At 47.7% G+C, this 12,532-nt stretch overlaps 1 non-coding gene across 1 annotated transcript; it reads left to right on the top strand.

The window, feature by feature from the left end:
* Positions 1 to 2,713: 2,713 nt before the first annotated feature.
* Positions 2,714 to 2,785, top strand: TRNAR-UCU (transfer RNA arginine (anticodon UCU)). Its single transcript has one exon. It is a non-coding gene; the product is annotated as a tRNA-Arg (tRNA).
* The last annotated feature ends 9,747 nt before the right edge of the window (positions 2,786 to 12,532 follow it).

The following is a 12,532-nucleotide window of genomic DNA, read 5'->3' as shown; positions in this document are numbered from 1 at the left end:
CAGCTAGTTTAATAAAACATGGAACCCTCTTAAATGAAAGTCTGTAAAAGGGACAGACTACTTAAATTAATATTGTTTCTGCAATTAGATCATGCATTCACCGTGTATGTATTACACACAATCAATAAATCATATTCAGAACTGGCAAAGAAAACAAAATTCAATCAGGAATAAAGCTTTCCATCCTTTCAGAATGTGCTTAGCAAGCTCTTTCCAAAAGTAGTGACACTTACCCCTCCTCCCTCTCCCCCACAAAGTTCTGAACAGTTTATAGGACTGTCTGACCTCTAACAGGCTTTCAGCTGGCAAGAAAAACTCTCCATACAGTACAATTAGTGCAGAACTTTTCAGGTAATCAATCACACACTTATGACTCATATGAAGGTGGCATGAGTCTGCTAGCATTCTGGCATCTCCGCCCTTCATCAAAACAGGTTACACTTAGTGCCGGGTAAAAAAGCTTCGCTCAGCAAAGAAAGGTAATAATAACATTTTAAACTTGGATTTGTTATACAGAGAGAGTTCCAAAGACATGCTTGGCAAGAACCAGCAATATCTCCTTTATTAAAGCGAGTACACAGTGCCAACTCTGTTCACTCCGAAAATGAGATGTGCTGGGCCAAATTTTGCTGACATTTACGCCAATATAAATTTGAAGTAACTCCAATGACTTCAGTAGAGTTAGTCCAGATTTATACTGATGCAACGGAAAGCAGAATTTATCCTACTGTTCCCCTATTCCCGCACTGAATCAAATGACCTCCCTACACTCGCCGCACTGCACCACTATCCTTAACCCTGCACTTGTTTAATATATGCAAGCCAACCACAGAGCACAATGATGAAAGTGAAGAAGGAGAATACTGTATTTAAAAGGCTGGAGAAGGTGAGGATTTCCCTGGTCTGCATTCTCCTTTAACATTATTGTTGAAATCTTGTCCTCATCATTTACACTTAATTATGTGCAAAGATTGTATAACAAGAGGCTGGACTGTCTTTCAACACCTTCATAAGCCCAATTTAAAAGAAATATTATGTATTTTTTCAAATTATTTTCCCAAGTTGTTAAAAACAAATTTCTTCTCATGCCATCAGTCCTTTTCCTTCCTTTGCTTTATAAGCAAACCACTCCCTGGTACAGGCATCACAGTCACCACAGGAACAGATTAAAAAGGATGACACCACATTACCATTTTTGCAAAAAGGTGAAGGAACTGAGTAATGGAGTAGATAAAAGCTGACCCAGCAGAACTGCTTCACTCCACATGATTTGGTGAAATTATGTACACTGATAGGGTCACTTGGTGGACTGCAGCTGAGCCATGTATTCTTTAACTTCAACTTTCAGTTAGGTTTGGCCTAAGGAACAGACACAGACAGACACATAAAACAAAATAGTGGGCACCAAGTCAATAATAATAATACTTCTGCATAGCAAGTTTCATTCCAGGGTCTCAAAGTGCTTTGCAAACAATTAGCCTTCACAACAATATGAGAGAGACAAGGTGGGAGAAGTAAATAGCTTTTATTGGATCAACTTCTGTTGGTGAAAGAGACAAGTTTTTGAGCTCCCCAGAGCTACAACAGCACTGCAATTCACACCATGTGACATAGGAAAGTATTAATATCTTCATTTTACAGATGAGGAAACTGAGGCACAGAAGAATTAAGTATCATATCAAAGGCAATACAGCATGTCAGTTGCAGAGCTGGACCTAGAACCCAGGAGTTCAGACTTTAATCACTAGATCATACTCTCACAGATACACACATTCCTACTCTGAACCATGTAAGAGGCACTAAAATGTCATCTCAACTGAGTCACCAAAAGCTCTAACAGAGCTCTGAGACTGGCCCTGCTTAAGTATTTGGCAGTCTGACAGTAATTTCTGCATTTAAACTTGTGTTACCTCTGAGAACATTTGAGTTGGTCATGTCTAAACTTCAAAATGCAAAAGTATTTTCAATTTAGATGAAAGCCAAGGGTTTGGCAGGTCTGCCTCCATACAGACAGTCAAATCTTTGAAACGCCAACTCCTCCTTCGGTAGATATATGAAGCCATTCCTCTTCAGGACTGACTCAGAATCTGAAGTGAACCAAAGCACTATGTCCCAGATCTTTGAGGATCTGGATGAGGTAGAAGGAATATTGATAATCTGTTTAATTACAATGGAAATGACAACACCACAATGAGAGACTGAGTAATGTTCTGCAGAATGCCAAAGAAAACAACCTGAAATTGAACAAGAACAAATGCCTAAGCAGGCTGAATAAGATCAGATATCTAGGACACATATTCAGTAATAAAGGAGTTTGACCATATCAAAGAAACATGGAGGCAACTGTACAAATAGATTCCAAAAAAGGAGGCTTTACAGAGATTCATAGGTATGTGAATATATTTAAAAAATTCATCCCTAATTTGCCACAATTCCACTCAGATTACTGCTTGAGAACAGGACAAAATGGAACCGGGAAGAGTGGCAAAAGAAACATTTTGAAGAATTAAAGTAGCCATCAAAGCACCCTACTGTAATATTATGAGATTAACAAAGAGAATAAGATCTCAGTCAAAGCAAACTCAAATGGATTGGGATCACCCAGTTATTTAGGCTTCCAAATCTCTGACTAAAACATAATAGAACTACACACAGACTAGAAAAAAAAAAGGTGGGAATAGTTTTGGTTGTGAGTAGTTACATGAAGCCAGAAGCATTGGTGGTATAGTGGTGAGCATAGCTGCCTTCTAAGCAGTTGATGTGGGTTTGATTCCCAGCCAGTGCAATGATGTGATTTTTTTTCTCTGCTGGGAATTGGTTTAATGGGTGAGAGGGATGGCTCACTGGTTTGAGCATTGGCCTGCTAAACCCGGGGTTGTGAGTTCAATCCTTGAGGGAGGCCACCTAGGAATCTGGGGCAAAAATCTGTAGTTGGTCTTGCTAGTGGAGACAGAGGGCTGGACTGGATGATCTTTCAGCGTCCCTTCCAGTTCTATGAGATAGGTATATCTCCATATATTATTATTGTAATATGAACAGAAAAAATGTCAAAGCACAAACAGACTGTTGGAGACTATTGTGCACAGTATGGCCCACACTTCAAAAAATGATCATGAAATTGCAAAAATACTCATTAAATGTGAAATACAGACCCTATAAGGAGCTTATTATAGTGCATGTGATTTCAAGAGTGCCTATAAATAGTGAAAGCAAGGTACTGCTGGAAGCAGAGCTCAAACTAAATATGACTCAACTACTTTCCACATAGGAAACAGAAATTGATAAGCTCAGTTAAAAGTCACTGATCCAACTCACAATAGCACATGTAGGATCTGCCTCAGAACTGTGAACCTCAAACATTTGCCTAGAATGCTGTCTAACGGACACCCTGCCAGAAGACATGGCTCAAACTGGCATCTAGCCCCTTCAAGCTTCCTGTTACCCTAGAGGACAGCGCTCTGAGAGGTTCTACACATGAAACCGTGGCCAGATTTGGCACCAATACGGAGCTGGCTTGATGTAATTGTTTGACAAATTGTTAGCGCTTCACGTCTCCAAAATGGATTTGTACACGTAATCAGTGACATTCATAACAAAGGGCTTGAATCCTGAGAAGTGCTGAGCATCTCCTGAAACGGGCTCAGTATCCTCCGCTAAAGGAAGTCGATGGGAACTGAGGCTGTTCAGACTCTTGCATAATCAAATTCCAAGTTTTCATCTCTCTGTGACATAGATGTAAACCACATTGGATCATGGCTCATCTCTGTTCCAAAGTCCTGACAATGACCCTCAATTGTTCAAAATTTCCCTTTGGCCATCAATAGCTCAGACACAGCCACAATGCTTGAGGTGCAGGGATGATGATTTAATTAAGTGGTGTGGGATATATTTTCATGTTCTTATGTTACCCAAGTTGCTGCAGACACTTGTTTGTTTCTTTGTTCACACGAGAAGGTGAAAGGCTAAAATCAATATTATTTGTATTTATTCCAAAAGACGATAATCTAGGCAACAGGTATGTGAGTAAACATGAGTGAACTTTAAATAATGCCATTCCTCCCCGGTTCCCATGCTGATCATCAGTTATTTCATGTGACAAAATGAATAAGGGATCATGGTCAGTGCATAGACGCCAATAATTATTCATTCTGCGGGGGGGAAAATGTGCAAGAATAGGCACCATATGTGGCCCTGGTCATGGTAATTCATCCCTGCACATCAATTAACTTGGTGCAGGAACTGAAGCTGAGGCAAAATGGTAGTTCTGCCCCATCCCTATCTGGGAGCTTGCTGTGGTCCCAGGTATATGTTACCACAGCCTCTGGGCTGCCATAACACGTGCCCCAGCTGCAACTACTCTTATAGGCTGCTCTGGCAGCTAGGAATATTTGGGTCATAGGAACATCCTGGCCATGCCAACTCCCTCCCTGACATGTCCCAACATTCCCCCTCCCCGCCCTCCCTCCTCTGCAGGAGTCTGCTGTGGGCGGTGCAAAGCTACCTATAATGTCTTCATGCATGTTAGACACTTCAGCTATGGCTCTGTGGCACAATGGATAGTACGGTGGACTTCTCGAGGATGAAGGGATTCAAAAGTTCTGGGTTCAAGTCCCAGCAGAGTTGCGGTTTTTGGGGGGAGGGATTGCTCAGTGGTTTGAACATTGGTCTGCTAAACCCAGGGTTGTAAATTCAATCCTTGAGGGGCCCATTTAGGGATCTGGGGCAAAAATCTGTTTGGGGATTGGTCCTGCTTTGAGCAGAGGGTTGGACTAGATGACCTCCTGAGGTCTCTTCCAACCCTGATATTCTATGATTCTATGTCATGGGGGACTCCCTGAGAGGCTGTTATGGTGGCTGTATCTGGCCCCTTTATGCAAGCACAGCCAGTGTAAAGCTATCACAATACATCTGTAAGTTTGGTTCTCAATGTATTCAGCATAAAGACATTTCTGACAATTTCTCTCACAGCTAGATCTGTGCAAATCAAAAAGCAGAGTCTGGTATACTTGTGCTGTCCTGATAATCAGCCAAAGCAAAATTCATGGATTCTCAGAGGGGCAGAACTGAGCTATAATTAGATTACCAATCCACACACAGTACCAGAAGAGTAGTGTGGAATTTCTTAGCAAAAGGCTGTAATCATCTCCCAATTAGCTCTGTGGCAGTTAACCCATGACAGCTCTGCAAGCTTCCCCCATCTGGCAGCATATTTTAAGGATAAAGTTATGTGACAACCTGCTGGGATTCCTAGAACCAGAGTCACTGTGTTACTCCCTCTGCCTTACCAAGTGAAAGCTTTTGCTGTTGCTAAACTAGATGACAACTCCCTGACACACCAGCTTGTGTGCCTTGCCAACAAACTCTTCAGGGCTCTGCCAGACTAAACCTTGCCTAGCAGGTAATAATCAGTGAATTCCAGCTCCTGCCGTTCTTCAGAGCTGTCTCTCTGCAATGCACAACCCCTATCATGGTCTGCCAACAGAGGTTATTAAATTCACTGTTCCCTTAAAAAGACATCTTACTACCTTAACTGGGATTAGCAAACACTCTGTTTTAATTAAAGCACTAAACTGGTTTACAAGTTTATTAAACAAAAAGACTACCAATTAAGTGCTACCAATTATAAGGAATAGAGATAGAAAAGGCTACTGGCAAACAAAAGTGAAAATACACTTCTATTACTAAACCTGATTTAACAAACTAGAGTCTCTTGTCCAAAGAAGTCTCTTTTCCAGCATGGCTGCCCACTCTCTCTGGCCAGGACCCTTCACAGAGCTCAAAGTGCTCTGTTCCTTTGTCTCCTTGGGTGAAGGATAATTTAGAGGTACTTGCCCCCTTTTTAAATAGTCCAATAAACCTTTGAAATGTATTCTGAAGGGTATCCCCAGATAAAGTTCCTTTTTGCTGCTGGGTGTAGAGGCCATGCTGTCTCACGTATATTTCAGGCTGGTTTCTTCCCCACTGGTGATTTTTACAATGCAAATGATCTCTTCCTGCAACCTCCCATACAAATTAATAGCCCATTGAATCTGGCCACACCTGTTTGAAGTGTTGGCCTCTTTCCTTTGTCTGGAGAAAACCCGGTTTATCAACTCCCCCCAACAAGCGTGGTTTAAACACATTTTAGTCATATATTTCAAGCATATCTACAAATTCCTTTGTGGGTTTACTCTACTTACATAATGCAAGAACATTAATGATCAGCAAGTTATTAGTTTTCCAATTATAGTTACCCAAAAGATGGACAGTAACATGTTATGACAACAGGGTGGCAGCTGGCATTGGGGAGCTCTTAGGGTCACAGGTTCCCTTTCAGGGGTGATTTTAGGTGGTTCCTTATGCCCTCCCATTTCCCAGAGACATGTCCCTTGGGAACTGCTCATGGGGAGCATCCTTAGGGTCTCACACACATCCTGGAGGCAGGTTCTACTCAGTTAACTGACAGACAATCAGATAGGGAAGGTTCTTAAAGGTCCTTAAAGGGACAGTGTACCTCAACAGCAATCTCCTGGTCGATAGCCTGAAAAAACAGGAGAGATCTATTAGGCTAAGAATTCTCCCAGCCCCCCAGTGGTGAGGGGCAGGCAGCAGCCCCTCGCCAACAATGAGACAGGTGATTATGTGCAGAACCCTCAAATGTCCCTGCAGAAGCAATTGCAAAAGGATCCACTGAAACTGTCCTTTTAGAAACATTTCCTGCCCCCTTCTTGTAGGATCAGACCACTCCACATCCCATTATATGATCTAGGGAAAGGCTCTAATCTCCTAGCCACAGGTATGTGCATTTTTCATGTAAATTGTTGAGAAGTGCCAGATGGCAGCTTGTTCCCTTCTCTCTCTCTTCTGCTGGCACCATGTGAACAGGTTGCTATAGAATAGGGTTACCATATTCAAACATTTAAAAAAGAGGACACTCCACGGGGCCCCGGTCCCACCCCCGGCCCTGCCCCAACTCCACCCCCAGCCCCGTCCCAACCCCACCCCTTCTCCGCCCCCATTCCAACCCCTTCCCCAAAGTCCCTGCCCCAACTCTGCCCCCTCCTCTGAGCACCCCGCATTCCCCCTCCTCCCTCCCGCTCTGATCTTGGTTGGGGGTTGCTAAGTGCTTCCCTGCTCCCCACTCGCCCTGCAGCCCCTGCGGGCTCTATGCCCCTGCCTGCCCTGCTCCGCCTTACCCTGCAGCCTCTGCAACCCCCCACCCCTGCAGCCTCTGTGCCCCCTGCTCCCCACTCGCCCTGCAGCCCCCACCCATGCAGCCTCTGCACCCCCCGCCTGCCCTGCTCCCCACTCACCTGCAGCCCCTGCACCCCCTCACCCCTGCAGCCTCTGCACCCCCTGCCTGCCCTGCCCCTGCAGCCTCTGCACCCCCAGCCCCTGCAGCCTCTGTGCCCCCTGCTCCCCACTCGCCCTGCAGCCTCTGCACCCCCTGCTCCTGCAGCCTCTATGCCCCTGCCTGCCCTGCACCCCCCGCCTGCCCTGCCCCTGCAGCCTCTATGCCCCTGCCTGCCCTGCTCCTCCTCGCCCTGCAGCCTCTGTGCCTCCTGCTCCCCACTCACCCTGCAGCCTCTGCGCCCCCTGCCTGCCCTGCCCCTGCAGCCTCTACACCCCCCCCCCCACCACCACCTGCCCTGCTCCCCCCACTCACCAGGCAGAGGGAGAGCTGCAGGCTCCAGGTGGACTCAAACACTGCCGCACTGCTCTGTGGGGGAGAAGGGAGCAGGGGAGGGGGAGGGACTCTGGCTGCTAGAGGCCCTAGTGGCTGCGAGCGGCTTTCAATCAGGCCAGGCGTCCAATCAGCCACGCCGCACTCTGCATGAGGGGAAGGGGGAAATCCCGGACATTTCTACTTGATTAGAAATCTCCCCCCGGACGGCCATTTAAAGCTGAAAAACCCGGACATGTCTGGGGAAACCCGGACGGATGGTAACCCTACTATAGAACTACCATTCCACAATTGAGAAAGAGGGGAAGTAGGAATAGGTAGGAGGACTGCTCAGGAGGTGGCAATCTCATATAAGCTGGTTCTGAGGTAGCTGTCTCAGGCCATGTCTACAATACAAAGTTAAGCTGACTTCATGTAAGTCACCATTGAGCCTTGATTTAAGCAAGTTGATTTTGCATGTCCACATTACGCTCATTGTGTTGTCGGAGTGCATCCTCACTAGCAGGGTTTACATTGATGCATGGAGCACAGCGTTGTAGGTAACTATCCCAGAGTCCACGTAGCTGAGTGGAATTTTGGGTTGGGCTTACAATGCCTTATGTGACCAAAACATTGGCGGGGTGATTATGGCATCCCATGATGCCCTTACCTCCCTCCGTCCCTCCTGAAATCAACAGCAAACAAACCAAGCCTTTTCCATAAGCCTGGGTTACCTGTGTTGACACCATAGCACCATAAGCATTACCCACCATTACCCACTCAGCTGTACACTGTTGTTGTGAGCATTACAAACACCTTGTACCTTATCTTGCAGTATTTACACAGCCGATACAGGAACTGCCACGCAGAACAATGTGATGCCACACAAGCAGCCCTGCTGGAAGACAGAGTGGAGAAACTCACAGTTGCTGGTGACAGTAACGCATCACCTTGACATAGTTGAATACCGTTTCTGGGCCCAGGAAACAAGCACTGACTGGTGGGACCGCATTGTTATGCGGCTATGGGATGATGAGCAGTGGCTGCAGAACTTTTGACGGCATAAGGCCACTTTCCAGGAACTGTGCAAAGAGCTTTCCCCAGCCCTGAAGCACAGCAATACTAAAATGAGAGCTGCTCTGACAGGGGAGAAGTGAGTGGCAATAGCTCTGTGGAAGCTTGCAACACCAGACTGCTACCGGTCAGTGGGGCATCAATTTGGAGTGGGTTCATTGTAGTAGGTCCTAGCCGGGGCTCGACCCTTCCGGACAGGAGGGGAGCCACACCGACTCACTACTGTGGGAACAAGTAGTCAGTTAGTCCCGAAACTCCGGCTCTTTAGTGCAGAGTCGGAGCAACCACAGTTAAAGCTCAGGCCCTTGACTGCAGGGGCTGAGCGAGCAAATAGTTCAAAGCCCAGGCCCTGGATCAGGGCGGGGCAAACACAGTTAGGCTCAGGCCCTTGTTGCAGGGGCTGAGTGAGCGAATAGTTCAAAGCCCAGGCCCTGGATCAGGGCGGGGCAAACACAGTTAGGCTCAGGCCCTTGTTGCAGGGGCTGAGCGAGCAGATAGTTCTGGTAAGGTACGCCTAGGCTTGCTGTAGCCGAGCGTTGGGTGAGGGGGAAGCCTGCCACCCGTGCAGGGGGTGGCAGGGGGGAACGCAGGCCCACCCACTCCACTGCGTTCCAGCCCAGGGCCCTAACAGCGGTTGCTGCCGCTGCTGGTCAGTGGGGGTATCCAGGCCGCAACACACTGACATAGGCTCACACTCAGTTGCAGCCGGACCGGGGTCAGCTATCCCCGGGCTACTTCCGTGATCCCCCTCACAGCCTACCTCGTTCGTTACACCGGGATCGGGCCAGTCCATCTCCATGGGCTCCTCTCTGCCCGGGCTCGGCGGCAAGTCTGGTAGCTCTGCCGGGAAGTCCGGCCAATGGTCCTCAGGCGGCTCCTCTGGATAGCAGCAGGGGCGAAGGGGTTCGGGTCCAGTCTCACCCTCAGGGTTAGTGGGGTCCGGTTCCCAGGGGTTCTCCCAGTGGCGGGCGTGAACGGGCTCCGGCGGCTCCTCCTCATAGCGGGCCCGGGGTAGCTCAGGCCAGCCAGGGTCCAAGCCCCGGTCTTCGACGGTCTCCTGGCCAGGAGCTACCGGCCGCACGTCTGCTCCCTGTGGTGGCTGGGCCCCAACTGAGCTCTGGCGGCCGGCCTTTATACTTCCTGTCCCGCCCCTTGACTTCCGGGGGGCGGGGACAGGCGGTGGTGGTCCCACCCACTCTGGTGCCGGCACGTGGGCTCCCTCTTCTGGACAGGAGGGGCGCCGCACCGACTCACTACATTCATCTTCCATGGGATCTGTTGTGATCCAAGTTTGCAGGGCCATCAACAGACTTCTGCTAAGAAGGGTAGTGACTCAGGGCAATGTGCAGGACATAGTGGATGGTTTTGCTGGGATGGGGTTTCCTAACTGTGGTGGGGTGATAGACGGAATGCATATCCCTATCTTGGCACCAGACCACCTTGCTAAAGTGTACATAAACTGAAAGAGGTACTTCTAAATGGTGTTGCAAACACTGGTGGCTCATAGGAGCCATTTCACTGACATCAATGTGGGATGGTCAGGAAAGGTGCATGATGCGCACACCTTTAGGAAAATAGGTCTGTTCAGAAAGCTGCAAGCAGGGACTTTCTTTCCAGACTGCAAAATAACTATTGGTGATATTGAAATGCCAATCATGATCCTGGGAGACCCAGCCTACCCTTTGCTCCCATGGCTCATGAAGCCAGACACAGGCAGCCTGGACAGCAATAAGGACTGGTTCAACCATAGGCTGAGCAAGTGCAGAATGGTGGTGGAATGTGCATTTGGACATTTAAAAGGTTGCTGGCACTGTTTGCTTACTAGGTTGGACCTCAGTGAAAGCAATATCCCCATGGTTATTGCTGCCTGCTGTGTGCTCCATAATATCTGTAAAACAAAGGGAGAAAAGTTTCCGCCTGGGTGGGGTGGTTGAGGTAGATTGCTTCAATTTTGAGCAGCCAGACACCAGGGCAATAAGAAGAGCACATCGAGGACCTCTGCATCTCCATGAAGCTTTGAAAACCAGTTTCAACAATGAGCCAGAGTAAGGTGACACTTATCTGTGTTGTTCCTTACCAAACTGTCCCCTCCATTGCATTTTATCCCCTGTAAACTCCACCCCCACCAACCACTCTGTGTTGAATGAATAAAGAGCTTTTTCTCCTCAATCTGTTAAGTTTTATTATGCACACAAACACAGAGACAGCAAAGAAAAGTAAGATATCAGCCCTTTTGCCCCCAGTTTAACACTGTGGGGGGAGAAACAAGGAAAGCTTGCTTACAGATGCACTGCAATAACAATCAAAGGTGTGGGAACTGGCGCCTTCTGGTCCTTGTACCCTCCCCTGGTGCTGAGTGCAAGGGATACTGAACTCCCCCCTGGCCTCATAAGATGTTTGGAGGAGGAGGCTGTAGAACTGGGCATTGATGGCAGCAGGTTCAGCATAGGCTGCAAAAGGACTCTAGCACACAGCTGCCTTTCCTGAATCTCAACATGTCTGATTGCTCCTTCATAATCCGCAGCATCTCGTCCTTCATGGTATGTTCTTATTCCCTGCATACTCTCCTGTCCACATTCTTGGACAGTGTAATCCTCCATGCTCTGAGCTCCATCTTGTCACTCTCTGAGGCACGCATTAACTCACTGAACATGTCCTCCCAAGTCTTCTTTTTCCGCCTTCTAATCTGGGAAAGGCTTGGTCCCGGTGTGGAGGATGTGCCGACGGACAAGGTTTCAGCTGCAAGGAATTCAAAGCACAACGGTAGTATTGACAGTGCATACATTAATTTTTTTTTTTTTAAATAAATAAAAACCACCCCTCAATACACTTCACTGAAAGCCACATGTAAATGACAACCGCTGGCTATTGCAAGAGTTGGTTTGCTGCTCCAGCCATGGTGAGTAAGGCCACGAGGCATGGGAGAAAGGTCTTGTGCTGCTGCTTTTGTGAAGACATCCTTGGAATGGAACTCAAGAAAAGTCCCCTTTCCCCTAGCAACCTGGATGGTGCTTGAGGACAGGCACCAGCATAAAGACCCCCAAATAGTTTGTTTTTTTACAAAAGCAGCACTGGGTTGGGGGGAAGGGAGACAAACAGGAAACAGTCACCCCATCCCACCCTTCCCCCCCCCCCCCGATGCTTGCAATACACGGTGATCCCTTCCAACCACAACCATGGCACGTTTGGGAAAACATAGTTGTGTGAACCAGATTTCACCAAACAGGGGGGTAGATTATTTGTTGAATTGTTGTAGTTTAAGGGCTAGTTACCTGAGGGTAACAGAGGCAGCAAGAGAGCAGATGCTGCAAGTGTCTGGGTACAGACCTGGTCCTTATGCTGCAATGCTGTATGCTGAAACGATGCCAGCCTTTACTACTGGAGTGGCGCAGGAAAGTGTCCTACCATGGTGGATGAAATAAGGCAGCCTTTCCCAGAAACCTTCTGCAAAGGATTGCAGAGTACCTCCATGAAAGCTTCCTAGAGATCTCCATGGAGGATTCTCAAGCCATCCCCATGCACATAAACAGTCTTTTCGGAGAGCACCCTCTGCGTAGCTGGAGTAGCCACCGATACCCATGACATCTACTTTTTTGTTCAGATTAAACATAAAAAAATAGCACGTAGCTCCTACAGTTTGTCTGGAAATGTGTACTCACCAGAGGTGCCTTCCCTGGCATCACGCTTCGCCATCAACTGGTCCTGTGAAGGGATGGGCTCCAGGGTTAAAAATAGTTCTTGGCTGTCGAGGAGAATGGATCCTCTGTTTGCCTGCCTCACATTCTCCTCCTTCTTCTCCTCCTCCTCTTCATCAAT

Source organism: Malaclemys terrapin, chromosome 8 (genome assembly GCF_027887155.1).
Source record: "Malaclemys terrapin pileata isolate rMalTer1 chromosome 8, rMalTer1.hap1, whole genome shotgun sequence".
Classification (NCBI taxonomy): Eukaryota; Metazoa; Chordata; order Testudines; family Emydidae; genus Malaclemys; species Malaclemys terrapin.
This window is presented reverse-complemented; position numbering and strand designations above follow the sequence as displayed.